This window comes from Centroberyx affinis, unplaced genomic scaffold, assembly GCF_046629955.1.
Source record: "Centroberyx affinis isolate AG114_WGS23_722 - 3 ecotype Tasmania unplaced genomic scaffold, CSIRO-AGI_Caff_v1 ptg000147l_1, whole genome shotgun sequence".
Lineage (NCBI taxonomy): Eukaryota > Metazoa > Chordata > Actinopteri > Beryciformes > Berycidae > Centroberyx > Centroberyx affinis.
In genome coordinates, this window is record NW_027278845.1 from 131107 (window position 1) to 146771 (window position 15665).

The 15665-nt window shown below is 43.1% G+C and overlaps 1 pseudogene; it reads right to left on the reverse strand.

Moving 5' to 3' along the window:
- Positions 1-785: 785 nt before the first annotated feature.
- Positions 786-15245, reverse strand: LOC139654764 (scavenger receptor cysteine-rich type 1 protein M130-like; annotated as a pseudogene).
- Positions 15246-15665: the final 420 nt, after the last annotated feature.

A 15665-nucleotide genomic window follows, 5' to 3' on the forward strand; every position in this document is an offset into this window, starting at 1 on the left:
AACAGGAAAATCACCAAACTGAGTTATGAGGTTTTTCCCCAACAGCGACAATATATGTTATATAGGAACAATATTTATAACTAAATTGCTAAAATGACGTTACTTGCAGACGCAGCACAAATAATTTCCTCAGGATCTTTATCACCAAGATTTGTAGACGAGCTTCTCTCTCTTGTGTCTCTTTCTTCTTCACAATCCCTGAAGGCTTTCTCCACCTCTTCCACACCTCATATTGTAGATATTACTGTGACAATAAATGGACCTGAACTAAAAACTGATAAACTGAATAAAAAAGGATTAAAGTCAGACTGAAATGACAATCTCAAAACTATTATCATCAATTTCTAAAACAGTATTTATGTCATAAGTATGTTTTTGTTAATTTCTGTCTTTGCTACACGCTAGAGACTCTCAGTTTGACAGGGACTGTTGTCATGAATATTCACATCAAGGACTCATAACTGTGATCTGATTTGCTGTGAGCCTTCACTGCTGACAGCTGATTGGCTGCATTTTAGTGACGCTGATGGACAGACGTTCAACACCTGCATTACCACATGGCAGACAGGGGGCGCTCTTTGTTTTCACACATTACAAACTGGGAGTTTTGGGAACGTCCATTACAGCAAAATGTCCTGACTTCCTTTTCAATGATCCTGTTTTTCCTGCTGTGATGTCAGTCTGACTTCAAAGGGATCTGTCTGTAAAATCCTTCACTAAGGTGATGGACGGTTGTGTGAAAGCTGAGCGATCCATCTGGAAGTGAGATGAGCTCCTTGGAGATCCTACTCTGTTCCCTGGGCTCCTGCCTCTTCACCCGGCCCGCCTTCAGCACCGGAACCACCGAGGTTATAATAATCCAGCTCGATGTTCTCCTCTCTTCCTGGCTTCTGCCCCCTGGTGGCCTGGAGAGACATGACAGCAGCCATCTCTGTTACTGGATCACACCTCTCTTCTAGCTAAAAATACACAGTCTAACTACTTCATTTAACCCAATCCTCTACTGAATAAAGATGTTCATTACCTTGCAGTAGAAACAGTGGGCAGTGACCAGCAACACCACAGTCAGCAGCAGGAGAACTAGTCTGATGGTGAGATCTGATGGAGAGGCTGAAACAGATTCAGAATCATCACATCAGACATCATGAGGACAACAGCTCCCATTAAAGATAAAGTTCATGTTGCCCTAAAACCCTTAAAATCACTAAATGAAGGTCACTTTAACATCTCTGTTTGATTCAGTCCTTACAGAATATGGTAATCTGATCCACTCTAAAGATTATATTGATGTTGTTGGACAAAAGCCACATATCTGCAGAAAGTCAGTTTTCAGGAATGAAGTAAAGCTGCTGATTCTCTCATGAACTCTCATGTCTTGTTGAAATGATAAAATGGATTGTTAACACTGTCACATATTCCTGTTGGATTCAGCTTCAGATTCTCCTTCAGGTTACCTGAGACAGTGAGAGAGAGGGGCTGGCTCTCAGAGGAGAAGTTATGAGAGAAAACATAGACGTGATAAACACAGCTGTAGATCCCTTGGTGGGCGTGGCCTGCAGCAGGAAACAGGAAGTGGGCAGTGTGATTGACAGCTGGCTGGGTGTGGTTGTGTGCTGTGTTGGAGGCGGTGGAGGTGAGGTGGAAGGAGCCTCCTGGGTACTGTGGCTGGATGGAGCAGCCGATGGTGAAGCTGGAGCCCCTGAACACCTGAAGCCCCTGCGGCTGGGCCTCGGAGACCCCGTCCACGGAGGGAGAGAGGGAGATGATTGGCTGAACCAGCAGATCTGTAAACAGAGAGGGAGATGATTGGCTGAACCAGCAGATCTGTAAACAGAGAGGGAGATGATTGGCTGAACCAGCAGATCTGTAAACAGAGAGGGAGATGATTGGCTGAACCAGCAGATCTGTAAACAGAGAGGGAGATGATTGGCTGAAACAGCAGATCTGTAAACAGATAGATGATGAAGACTTGAGAATACATGTTACTGATATCCTAATGCCTCCTTCCTCAGTGAGAAACTGACTGTTTTCTCCTCATCTGTTTTGTCAAAGTGATGAACGCTGATGGTTGAAAGGCGACAGGGTTTGTCTGTTAGCAGCCACCGTACAAGACAGAGAACTGCTGCATTCATATGTAATACAGAGGAGTCAGAGAGCAGCCTGTCACTGTGGAAGCAGCTGAGGATGTGATGTCACTGTTCAGTGTTACCTGAGCAGATCAGATCCAGGCTGGAAGAGATATCAGATGAATCCATCTTTACTACACACTCCCTCAGTGCAGACTCAAACCCATCACAGTGAGGATGAATCCTCACAGGCAATAATTTTATCAATCCTATTGGAAAAGATGAGATCGATTAGGGTAGACCTAGAGTCATCTTTCAAATTTGGCCTAGTGGGTTCTGTAATTAGCTGGGATAGGTTGAGGTTACTAGTAACCTCCTTGAGATAATCAGATGTATTATTCAGCCAGTTCAGATTAAAATCACCCACAACAATGAATTCGACACCGGAATACTGAGAGAGTAGATCTGCTATTTTGTCAATGGAGTTTGTATCAGCAGATGGGGGTCTATAGACCCCTACCACAATTACTGTATTAGGCCCTAACTGAACCTTTAGAGCAAGAAATTCAAAACATTTTGGTATGGTCACAGCATTTAGAATTGTTACAGAGAAACCTGATTTAACATATATAACCACCCCACCTCCCCTTCCAATTCTGTCTATTCTATATAAATTGTAGTTCTTTAGAGCTACATCCAGGTCATTGACACTCTTTTTCAGCCAAGTTTCACTCAGTACCAAGATATCAGGATCAGGATCAGTATATAAAAATTTTAACAGCAAAAGCACAATTTTTCTGTTTGTATTTTTAGGTAAATTTACCTATATTTATTTATATATTTGATTGCAATGTTACACAGCTCTGTTTACAGATTTCTTTATTCTAGTATATCTTTAATTGTACGTACATTTTTGGCTGGACCGCAACAGCGGGGCTAGCCCTACAAACACAAATGTCTGTCACTCACTGGCAGAGTGACTGACTGACTGACTGAGTGATCAAGTTACACCATTGGTCAGCCGTGTCACATCATAGGATCACGGAGCCAAATTTAAGTTTTGTTTTCTCCGCCGTCTTGTTTCTCCGCTGAGATCAGGAGCCCATTTCTCCCACACAGTCAGCAGGCTGACCAATATCATGCATGTAAGCTGAAGCTAAAGTAGGATCTATATAATTATAGCATATCACCGTTTATTTCGATTCATATGCGCGAGCTCAGTCCACCTGACAGCCCTCTGTTCTGTCGGCAGAGAGACAGACACAGACAAGCATGGAGGATTCGGCGCGCCGAGGTCTTGCTGCCGACCTTCGCCACAGTTCCGGCCAGTGCCAATAGCTGGGCGCCGATTTGTTCCCGGTGATCCGGCCGAGAGAGAGAGAAACAGAGTTCTGTAAGAACCTCTTACATGTTCAGAGGAAAACAACAAACAACTCATGCAGGGCAGAATTAAGCCAATATCCATTACTGATCAGAATACAAAAAAGGGAAATCAAATTCTGGCAACATTTGAAAAACAGTGACCCCCACTCATACCATTACAAAGCCCTGCAGTACCAAGAGCTGAGCAAAAGCAGTCCGCTCACTCAGCTGGTCCTGACGCTCAGTTCACTAACACACACTAACACTTCACAGCCTCAGGACCAGAACATCAGAATCCACCAAATTATAACTCAACAAAAACTAAATTATATTACTTATTGGGACACACAAACTAAAAACCAAAATAAAATGCAATGCTATCTGGCCCTAAAAAGACAGAACACTGTGGCAGAATATCTGCACACAGTGACTGAGACCAAACTGAGAACCGGCTTGACCAAGTCCAGACTCAGTGAGCCCGGCCTGGCCGTGGAAAAAGGCCGACACAGAAAAACATGGCTGCCAACAGAAGAGAGGCTGTGCTCACACTGCGACATGGGAGAGGTGGAGACAGAGCTGCACTTCATCATCACCTGTCCTAAATATAACCAAATTACAAATTACTATTACCCAAAAATTGAACAGATCCACCCAAATTTCAGAAGCCTCCCTGACATCAGCAAACCAGCCGTCCTGCTGGGAGAGGAGAAGACAAGCTGCAACACAGCAGCTAAATATATTGTGACATGCTACAATGTGAGGGACAGTGAGTGAGCACCCCGTACACACACACACACACACACACACACACACACACACACACACACACACACACACACACTGATACAATGTGAAAATGTTGATCTGTAACTGATATACTGTACTGCTTTGACAACATGCATTTCTTTACTGTAATGGCAATAAAGCAAATTTGGAATTAAATTGAGAGGAAGAGAGACAGAAAGACAAAAAGAGAAAAAGACAGACAGACAGACAGACAGACAGACAGATGAACAGAGACAGAGAGAGAAAGTCAAGTTGCAATACTGATCTAGATTCAGTTCTTATTTGTTGAAAGGATAATACCAGAATATTTTTTTTCCTGTCTCCATTATCTCCCATGAAAAGTCTAAATCCTCTGATGTATTTCCACAGTCAGAAGCTCCTACTGTCTGTTCTACTGCAGGTTTGAACTCATAGACTCCCATTGTTTTCCAAAATACATGAAAAAGCTCAGAGACAAACTGCTGCCTTGACTAACGTAATACATTATTATGTTAACAGCTCCACTATAGCAGTTAGGGGGGAGCTGCCTTGCTGAAGGGCACCACAGTAAAAGAGGGGGATTTGAACCAGTGAGCTTCCAGCAACAAGCCCACTTCTCTTCCCTTTAGGATGCCATTGTCCTGGATAACTTTACAGTTCAGTCCAATGTAAACCACTGACTGTCACTGTGACAGAGGAAGGAAGAGACTGGAAACATTACTGTCATAGTTGATGTCATTGATGGTGTTACCTGAGCAGGTGATCTGCAGGCTGGAAGAGGAAGAGAAAGACCCTGGTGATAGACACTCCCTCAGTGTAGACCCAGACTGAAGGCAGGAAGGACTGATCCTCCATACAGATCTCCCTGAGGAATCCTCTCTCCTTTCTGCTGAAACAGCAGAGCCACAGTCCAGCTGTCTACACACTACAGCTGCTGACTTCAGGTTCCATTCAGTGTTCCAGTCATTCACTGGTCTCCAGTCTCCATGGTGTTTCATCTCCAGTCCACCAGCACAGCGACTGGCTCCTCCCACCAACCTGACATCATCAGGCTCTGAACAGAGACAAGAGAGTAATTAGTAAAAGAAGTAAAGTCACTTTGATTAGAACAGAAATGAAGCCAAATCCAAGCTGCAGCTCCTCTTCTACCTGAGCAGGTGAGTCCAACAGCTTTGCCAGGTGAGCAGGTGTTTCTAGCTGAGCCTGAGCTTCCACAGTCCAGGAGAACGGACTCACTGCCTTCACACTGGAACTCTTTGGTCCACATTGGAGCCTCCACTTCTCCATAGAGCGCCCCCTGGAGGACTGAAGGAGCCCCACAGCCAAGCTCCCTACAGACCACCTCTGCATCCTGCTGGTCAAAGTCAGCTTCACACACTGAGGACCAGGACTGGTTAGACTTCACCTCCAGTCTGCCTGAGCACAGACTAGTCCCATCCACCAGCCTCACAGACTCTGGAGAGAGAGAGAGAGAGAGAGAGAGAGAGAGAGAGAGAGAGAGAGAGAGAGAGAGAGAGAGAGAGAGAGAGAGAGAGAGAGAGAGAGACAGAGGGAGAGAGAGAGAGAGAGAGAGAGAGAGAGGGAGAGAGAAAGACAGAGGGAGAGAGAGAGAGAGAGAGGGAGAGAGAGAGAGAGAGACAGCTGGAAAATAAGCGTAAAAACCTCAAACAGAGATGCACATTAACAATGTACAGACTCAGCTAGAGATTGAAAAAGGTCGTCATAAGAAGGAATGGAAGCCCAGAGAACTGAGAGTCTGTCAACACTGTTTATCAGGGGAAACAGAAACTGAGCTCCATTTTCTCTTCTTCTGCCCCCTGAACCAGACCGTCTGACGTTCTTCCTGCAGCGGGTTAAACTGGACCAGACCGTCTGACGGTCTTCCTGCAGCGGGTTAAACTGGACCAGACCGTCTGACGGTCTTCCTGCAGCGGGTTAAACTGGACCAGACCGTCTGACGGTCTTCCTGCAGCAGGTTAAAGCAGCAGACTCGTCATATCAAATTGCTGAATTATAAGCCTTCAAACATGCACCAAGGTCAAGGTTCAAAGGACAGTATTTCAAAGCAGGAGCCATGTAGACTCTTCATACTGACATATGTTACTCTCCAGGTCGAGACCTTTCCAACAATGTATTTGGTTTAGCTCTACGACAAAGATTAAATTTTCTCATTTCAGGGACACAAGCCATCCCAGGCCTAGTTTCAGAGAGCACTTTGAAGGCCCACTATATAAAATGAAGCTTTTTGTTTGTTTGATTTTTTTTTTCTTTTTTAGGGGAAATAGTGACCAAAATAAATCACCTTCAGAGATTACAATACTGCTGACAATCTAGGGCATTACTACAGGCTTGGAGGAAGGCCTGAAGTGCTAGGGTTAGGGTTAAGGCTGAAAAGACCATAGGCTACTATTTATACAACCCTGGAGATTTTTGGTATCTTTATGATTCTTGGTTTTGGGATTTTATGTCAGCATGACATAGCCCATTCAATCAGAATCAAATAAACAAACAAACAGCATTTTGTAAAACCCATTGTCAAACCCATTTTATATAGTGGGCCTTCAAAGTGTTCTCTGAAACTAGGCCTGGGATGGCTTGTGTCCCTGAAATGAGAAAATTTAAACTTTGCCGTAGAGCTAAACCAAATACATCGTTGGAAAGGTTTCGACCTGGAGAGTAACATATGTCAGTGTGAAGATTCTACATGGCTCCTGCTTTGAAATACTGTCCTTTGAACCTTGACCTCGGTATATGTTTGAAGGCTTATAATTCAGCAACAGAAGGGGTTACAGACATGGGACCAACTGTTATAGAGAGCTCTTCACCTCAGCTCTCATGTGAGTATAGTCAACAACTGGGGGCGCTGTCAAATATGGGTCAAATATGGTTAAAATTAATTTTCACCCATTTAACAATTACATATTTAAAATCTGATATCACAAATGTGTTTATCATCCCCTTAAACTCCTCAGTGTACTCTCAATTCAATATTTACAACTTACAATTCTAGGAAAAACGCTAATATTTAAATAAAAAACTACAAATCCCTAGAGCCGTGCCCTGCAGCTTGATATAACTCACCACTAAAGTTGTAGTTCTTCCGGTTTCCAAAGTAAGTTCGTAAAAAGATATATCTACTGAATATATCAAATATCCAGTACAGCCAAACTAGTAATTACACTGCATCTAGATGATCTATGTTAAGAAAAAGTAAAGATGTTGGTTTATTTGAGATAATTTAGCCAAAACAGGAGTCGAACGCGTCAAATTCACCCACAACAGTCGTTCCGTGAGCCACGTCAGCCAAAGGTCTGTGTGTGTGTGTGTGTGTGTGTGTGTGTGTGTATTCGACTCCTGTTTTGGCTAAAATACCTGAAATAAACCAACATCTTCACTTTTTCTTAACATAGATCATCTAGATGCAGTGTAATTCCTATTTTGGCTGTACTAGATATTTGATATATTCAGTAGATATATCTTTTATATCTTTTTCCAGAGTGACAGCTGCTGAGGATCATGGATATAGGCTAATGTCGTCCAAAACTGACCAAAAAAACCTTGATTTCTCAGAATGGAAGGTGAAATAATTAAAACGGATGGCCATAACATTAATCTATCGTATTGTTGAGTTATCAAGGACACTTTCGTGTTTTTGTGTTGAGAAATGTTAAAGAAGAATTCTGATCCGAAAGAGAATGCTACTCTTCCGGATCAGAATTCAAGAGACAGCCAAGCCATGAGCTGAATAGCACAGCAGAACGCCATTTCTTTATTTTTCATTCCACTCAAATACATTTTATTGAAAATGCACATTTAATTGTCATATAAAAAGCTAGACTGTAGTCCTCTCACGGCACTCGGGGAGGCGCTGTTCTGTCTGGCGCTGGGGTATGACCATTGAAGAAGAAGAGGAAGAAGAAGTAAGTACACTTTATTATTGACTGTAGCCAATAAATGAGTATGATGAATAAGTGAATGATTGGATCTTGAGACAGGCTACAGGTTTGACTGCATTTCCTTTGGACGTGCAATATGAATAATAATAAATTAATGAATCGTGTCAAATAAAGGTGCGAAAAGGTGAGAAAGTCAAGCTGCAATACTTATCAAAAGGATAATACCAGAATATTTTTTCCTGTCTCCATTATCTCCCATGAAAAGTCTAAATCCTCTGATGTATTTCCACAGTCAGAAGCTCCTACTGTCTGTTCTACTGCAGGTTTGAACTCATAGACTCCCATTGTTTTCCAAAATACATGAAAAAGCTCAGAGACAAACTGCTGCCTTGACTAACGTAATACATTATTATGTTAACAGCTCCACTATAGCAGTTAGGGGGGAGCTGCCTTGCTGAAGGGCACCACAGTAAAAGAGGGGGATTTGAACCAGTGAGCTTCCAGCAACAAGCCCACTTCTCTTCCCTTTAGGATGCCATTGTCCTGGATAACTTTACAGTTCAGTCCAATGTAAACCACTGACTGTCACTGTGACAGAGGAAGGAAGAGACTGGAAACATTACTGTCATAGTTGATGTCACTGATGGTGTTACCTGAGCAGGTGATCTGCAGGCTGAGAGGGGAAGAGTCAGCCTTTGTTTCTACACACTCCCTCAGTGTAGACCCAGACCGATGACAGGAAGGACTGATCCTCCATACAGATCTTGATGAGGAATCCTTTCTCATTTCTGAACAGCAGAGCCACAGTCCAGCTGTCTACACACTACAGCTGCTGACTTCAGGTTCCATTCAGTGTTCCAGTCATCCACTGGTTTCCAGTCTCCATGTTGTTTAATCTCCAGTCCACCAGCACAGCGACTGGCTCCTCCCACCAACCTGACATCATCAGGCTCTGAACAGAGACAAGAGAGTAATTAGTAAAAGAAGTAAAGTCACTTTGATTAGAACAGAAATGAAGCCAAATCCAAGCTGCAGCTCCTCTTCTACCTGAGCAGGTGAGTCCAACAGCTTTGCCAGGTGAGCAGGTGTTTCTAGCTGAGCCTGAGCTTCCACAGTCCAGGAGAACGGACTCATTGCCTTCACACTGGAACTCTTTGGTCCACATTGCAGCCTCCACTTCTCCATAGAGCGCCCCCTGGAGGACTGAAGGAGCCCCACAGCCAAGCTCCCTACAGACCACCTCTGCATCCTGCTGGTCAAAGTCAGCTTCACACACTGAGGACCAGAACTGGTTAGACTTCACCTCCAGTCTGCCTGAGCACAGATTAGTCCCATTCACCAGCCTCACAGACTCTGGAGAGAGAGAGAGAGAGAGAGAGAGAGAGAGAGAGAGAGAGAGAGAGAGAGAGGGAGAGAGAGAGAGACAGACAGAAAGAGAGAGAGAGAGAGAGACAGAGAGAGAGAGAGAGAGACAGAGAGAGAGAGAGAGAGAGAGAGAGAGAGAGAGAGAGAGAGAGAGATAAAGAAAGAGAGAGTGAGAGAAAAGAGAGAGAGAGTTTTGAATTTTAATTAAAAACAATTTAGCAAGTTACAAAAAATATTTCATACATTCATTGGTCAGTAACAATAGAATAATCAACCTCCAACAAATAAAAACAAGCACAAGCCTTCCTTCATCTCAGTTCAATTCATCTCTAAAGATAAGCTCCTCCCCCTCAACAGAGCACAGCACACCTCCATAAGACCAGATACAGTATATCTTAATTTATCTAGATCCTTCATAGCCCTATAATAATTAAAATCAGGCCTTTAGCATCCTGATGAACAAATCTTCTGCAGTCTAGTCTTCATCAAGTCTAAAGATTGTTCAATTTTCTTCTTCCAACTGACATAAATAGCCAGTTTTGCCGGTCCTAAGATGAAGTTCAAGAGTTGCATTTATCCCTCGACTTTTGACTGTATTCACAACCAAGAATAAAAGACTGTTTAGAAAAAAACTCTCCAAACAACTGAAACATCCTCTTTAACAGAAGGAACAGAGGTGAAGGTCGAGCACATTCAGAAAAGCAATGAAACAGTTTCTCTCTGGACACAATAGGGACAGTTGTCTTTGACATTAGGGTTTAAAACAGAGATAAAAGCACTGACAGCCACTATGCCATGCAGGATCCTCCACTGCAGATCACCAGCTGTTGTTGTTAACAGTGGTTTGTATAATGCCCTCCACACCGGTCTCACCTCCTCTTTCAAGCTCATTGAGCTCTCCAAGGTGTGTCACTTCGACCATTCGCTTTTGTTTTATTCAACATTTTCACAATCATGTTATACATCGTTTTACCTTTTACATCACCAAGTCTGTATTAACTGCATCCCCCATTTCTAAAAAAGGACCCACACAATCTTAAAATCAGGAACAATCGTCAGTGATGGAAAAGGATCTTCACTGTCAGGATGCTGCTAACAAAGAACATTCCTTCTCTGTAAGCTGACATCTCCAGTTGTCCAGCAGCTGACTAATGAGCCGTGTGGATCTCACTCCCAGGTGAGACGCTAGTGCAGCAGCATTGTCCAGGTTTGGCCCCGCCAAGTCCACTACGTCACCCAGTGTGACGATTTTCACCATGCAGGACAGTTTTCAGACTGTGGGTCCAACCCCACAGGTTGTGACTAAACATCCTCCATAAACCAGTGGTTCCTTTAAAAGCCAGTACAGAGAGTCAGACCATTACAGTCTCTCCTTCCTGAACATACTCCACACTCAACAGTCCACGTCTCCATCTCCATTTGCTAAGACGTCCATCAGCTTTCTCTAAAACATTTTCCTAGTTCTTATTTACAAAAGACTCAGTCCCCAGAAACACTCTCAGATATTTAAATCCTCCTTTTTTCCAGGTGAGCCCACCAGGTAAACTGAGCATCCTACACAACCCCTTTCCAACCATCAGTGCTTCGCTTTTACCCCAGTTAACCTTTGCTGACGAAATTAAACCAAAATTGTTAACATTTTCCACCAAAACATCAATATTTTTTTGTTCTTTCACCATAATTATCATCAGCATAAGCAGAAAGTTTAAAAGTTGAATTACACCCAAGGAAACAAATTCCAGACAGTTCAGACCTCAGTTCATGCAGCAGGGGCTCAATAGCCAGAGAATACAACATACCAGACAAAGGGCAACCTGCCTGACTCCCCTCTGAACTTTAAAAGCACTCAAACCACCGTTCATTTTAAGTACACTCCCAATGTCACTGTACAGAGCCTGGATCTTAGCTATAAAACCTGGGTTGAAACCGAAAGCTTGTAGAGTTCACCATAATTACTGGTGTTCAACCCGGTCAAAAGCCTTTTCCTGATCTATGGAAATAAGACCAGTTTCAAACCCCAATGAACTAGAGACGTCTAAAACATCCCGAATTAGAGTGATATTGTCTGTGATCAACCTGCCGGGCACACAGCAGGTCTGGTTAACATGAATGACCTGCTTCATCACTTCTCTCAGTCTAGTGGCCGACACCTGAGAGAGGATCATATAATCGGTGCAGAGCAGAGACACCGGCCTCCAGTTCTTTATCTGCTGCAAGTCTCCTTTTTAAGACAGGAGAGTAAGGACGGCCCTCCTGAAACTCAGTGGCAAGCGCCCGTTAGTCAAACTGTCTCTCAGAACAGACAACAAGTCTTCACCGATCTCTCTCCAGAAAAACTTGTAAAAGTCTACAGGTAGACCATCAACACCTGGCGCCTTGCCACTCTGCAGACTTTGCACAGCAGCGCACAGTTCATCAGGAGACAGTTGTGACTCAAGCTCTGCATTAGAGTCCTCGTCAATCTTTGGTAGACCGTCATAGAATGCTTGTGCAAGCTCTGGATCCTCTTTATGCTCGCTCTGGTAGAGATCACCATAAAACTCTGCTGCATACTAACGAATCTCAGAAGATTCTGACAGCAACAGACCAGTGTTCGAACACAGTGAGTGAATGATCTTTCTTTGGCCATTCTTCTGCTCTAGACTAAAGAAAAAGTGAGATGAGGCATCCATTTGTGTGGCATTCAAAAACCGTGAGCGTACCAGCGCCCCCTGTGCTGTAATACCCAGCAGGTTCACCAAAGCAGACTTCTTAGATTTGAGAGCCTCAATATGGCCTCGATCTCCTGTGGACTCTGCTGAACCCTGGAGTTCCACCACTTCACTCTCTAGATCTCTCACAGATCTGACTAAGTCCTTTGTGACATTGCGAGTGTACTGCTGACAAAACTGCTTTATCTGACACTTCCCAATATCCCACTATTGTTGTAAACAACTAAAATCAGCCTTTCTATTTCTGTACTCATTCCAAAAAACTTTTTAAAATTATTGTCATGTAAAAGAACTGCATTAAAATGCCAAAAAGCACTATTTGGTTTAACACTCTTCATAAAAACACTGAACAAGGAAATGATCAGAAAAACCAACTGGGTTCAAATGACATCCTTTAAAGACACTGAAGAGATGTTTAAAACAATAAAAGCCATCAAGCCTGGCCATAGAGAGCACATTATCCTTTGAGTGTGTCCAGGTATACTGCCTCTGGTTTCTGTGAAAACTTCTCCACACATCGCTCAGTTCATTTGATTCAACTAAACGTTGAAGCCATTCTGACATTCTCGTATTGTGCTTTAATTTTCAGTAATCGACCAGCAACTCTTTCTTCTACATCATATGAATCTGGCATAAAATCTTTGGAGAACAAAATCCCAACACCACCACTGTTGTTAGATTTATGACTAAGAAAGATTTCCCCATTCCATTCTCTCTACCATTCAGTTGCATTATCAATGGTACCATGTGTTTCTTGCACAAATAAAACATCTAATTTCTTGATATCAACCATTTTAAAAAGAGAAGTCCTTTTGATATCATCCCTTGCTCCATTTACATTTAAAGTGCCTATTTTTATTTCACACATAAAAATAAAGTAGCTGAGCTGTACAATGACAAGAAACACATTACACCTAAGAGAGAATATGACATGAACTTATTCATCATCAAGTATTTGCATTTTCAATCTCTTGCTCAGTAAAGCTTTCTCAAACCTCCTGCATTTCTCACGACACACCTGACTGAACCAACAAACAGTTTCAGGTGTGGAAAGAAGCTCTCCACCTTCACTGCCCTCACAGCTTGGTGGCTTGTAGGAACTTCCTAATCTTAATGAGAGAGCAGCTGCTCTCTGAATCAGCCTGCACCTGAGAGGCGGAGGCAGAATCTGCATCACTGTCACTGTCATCTGTGTTCTCCTCCGGTAAAGAGGATGGGAGCTTCGTTTCTTTAGAAGCTTTTTTTTGCTTTTGAACTGTTTTGGCTGCTTTCTTTAGGTTTCCTTTTAACAGACATTTTCATCAGATTGTCATCTAGCGTCACATCTTCCTCCTCCACTAAAACAGCCTCTCTGCCACTCTGGCAGCGGTCTGTCCTGCCTGCTCTCCAGTCTTTTTATTTTGCCCAGGCTGTTCTCACTAATCCCATTTTATTATATGTTTGTATGTTACATTTATTTTATTGTTTCTACACAAACATTAATTACTTACAAATACACACTCACTGTGTGGTGAAGAGTCTGGGTATGGGAGCTGAGTATGCACAACCCAGAGTCTACACCGTTGACACACACACACACACACACACACACACACACACACACACACACACACACAGATACAAGGGGGGGAGGTTTAATGTGAAAATGTTGATCTGTAACTGATATACTGTACTGCTTTCACAACATGCATTTCTTTACTGTAATGACAATAAAGCATATTTGGAATTAAACTGAGAGGAAGAGAGACAGAAAGACAAAAAGAGAAAAAGAGAAAAAGACAGACAGACAGACAGACAGATGAACAGAAACAGAGAGAGAGAAAGTTAAGTTGCAATACTGATCTAGATTCAGTTCTTATTTGTTGAAAGGATAATACCAGAATATTTTTTTCCTGTCTCCATTATCTCCCATGAAAAGTCTAAATCCTCTGATGTATTTCCACAGTCAGAAGCTCCTACTGTCTGTTCTACTGCAGGTTTGAACTCATAGACTCCCATTGTTTTCCAAAATACATGAAAAAGCTCAGAGACAAACTGCTGCCTTGACTAACGTAATACATTATTATGTTAACAGCTCCACTATAGCAGTTAGGGGGGAGCTGCCTTGCTGAAGGGCATCACAGTAAAAGAGGGGGATTTGAACCAGTGAGCTTCCAGCAACAAGCCCACTTCTCTTCCCTTTAGGATGCCATTGTCCTGGATAACTTTACAGTTCAGTCCAATGTAAACCACTGACTGTCACTGTGACAGAGGAAGGAAGAGACTGGAAACATTACTGTCATAGTTGATGTCATTGATGGTGTTACCTGAGCAGGTGATCTGCAGGCTGAGAGGGGAAGGGAGAGACTCTGTTTCTACACACTCCCTCAGTGTAGACCCAGACTGAAGACAGGAAGACCTGATCCTCCATACAGATCTTGGTGAGGAATCCTCTCTCCTTTCTGTTGAAACAGCAGAGCCACAGTCCAGCTGTCTACACACTACAGCTGCTGACTTCAGGTTCCAGTACCAGTACTTGTCATCCACTGGTTTCCAGTCTCCATGTTGTTTCACCTCCAGTCCACCAGCACAGCGGCTGGCTCCTCCCACCAACCTGACATCATCAGGCTCTGAACAGAGATAAGAGAGTCATTAGCTAAAAAAAAAAAAAAAAGTAAACTTACTTTGATTTAAAAAAAAAATCAACCCAAATCAGACAGCTGTTTCTCTTTTTTTTAATTCTCCATTTCCATTTCCTTCCTCTATTTACCTGTTGACTTGTGTGTTTCTTCAGCCTGGAGTCCTGAGCAGAAAAAGCAGAAAATAAATGAGTATCATGATTTGATGATTTGTTTTCTCATGTCATTGTCATTAGGCTCGTTTGAGATGAGCAAGTCCTGCGCAGTTTTGACCAGCGACTTGCTTGGTCCGTTGCATGATGGGTAGAAAAGTTGTCCGACTTGCTCCGCCGATCCGACTGCGCGAGCCACTGGAATCTCGCGGGACCGAGGCGACTGCAGTTTTTGGAGCGAGTTGCTGCAGCTCTCCACCGACCGCACAGCTCCGAGGATCATGGGAAACGCCTCGAGCTGAACGGTCATTGGTTCATCACAGTTGTATCACACACCCACAGTGACATGAAGAGACTTAAGTTTTTACACCACACAGCGAGTGTGCAGTCGGGAGTGTCCGGCTTGTTGATTCCTCGCCTGACTGCACTCGGCTACTCTCGTCCATTTTCCAGGCGTGCAGGAAGTCATCTCAAACGAGCCTGACAATCAATGTGCATAATTTGACTCATTAAATATAAATGATGAGATGAAATATACTGAATTAAATCCAGAGGGAAACTCAGGTGTCACTACAGCAGTCAGCAGGGAAACACTCAACACCAAACACACAAACACTCACTACACTACAAAACACAATAAGTTTGTTTACATCCACACTAATAATTCCATCTTAACCCGATTAAAGCAATACTTTGACTGTTGACATGTCATGTAAAAGCCTTTATCTGA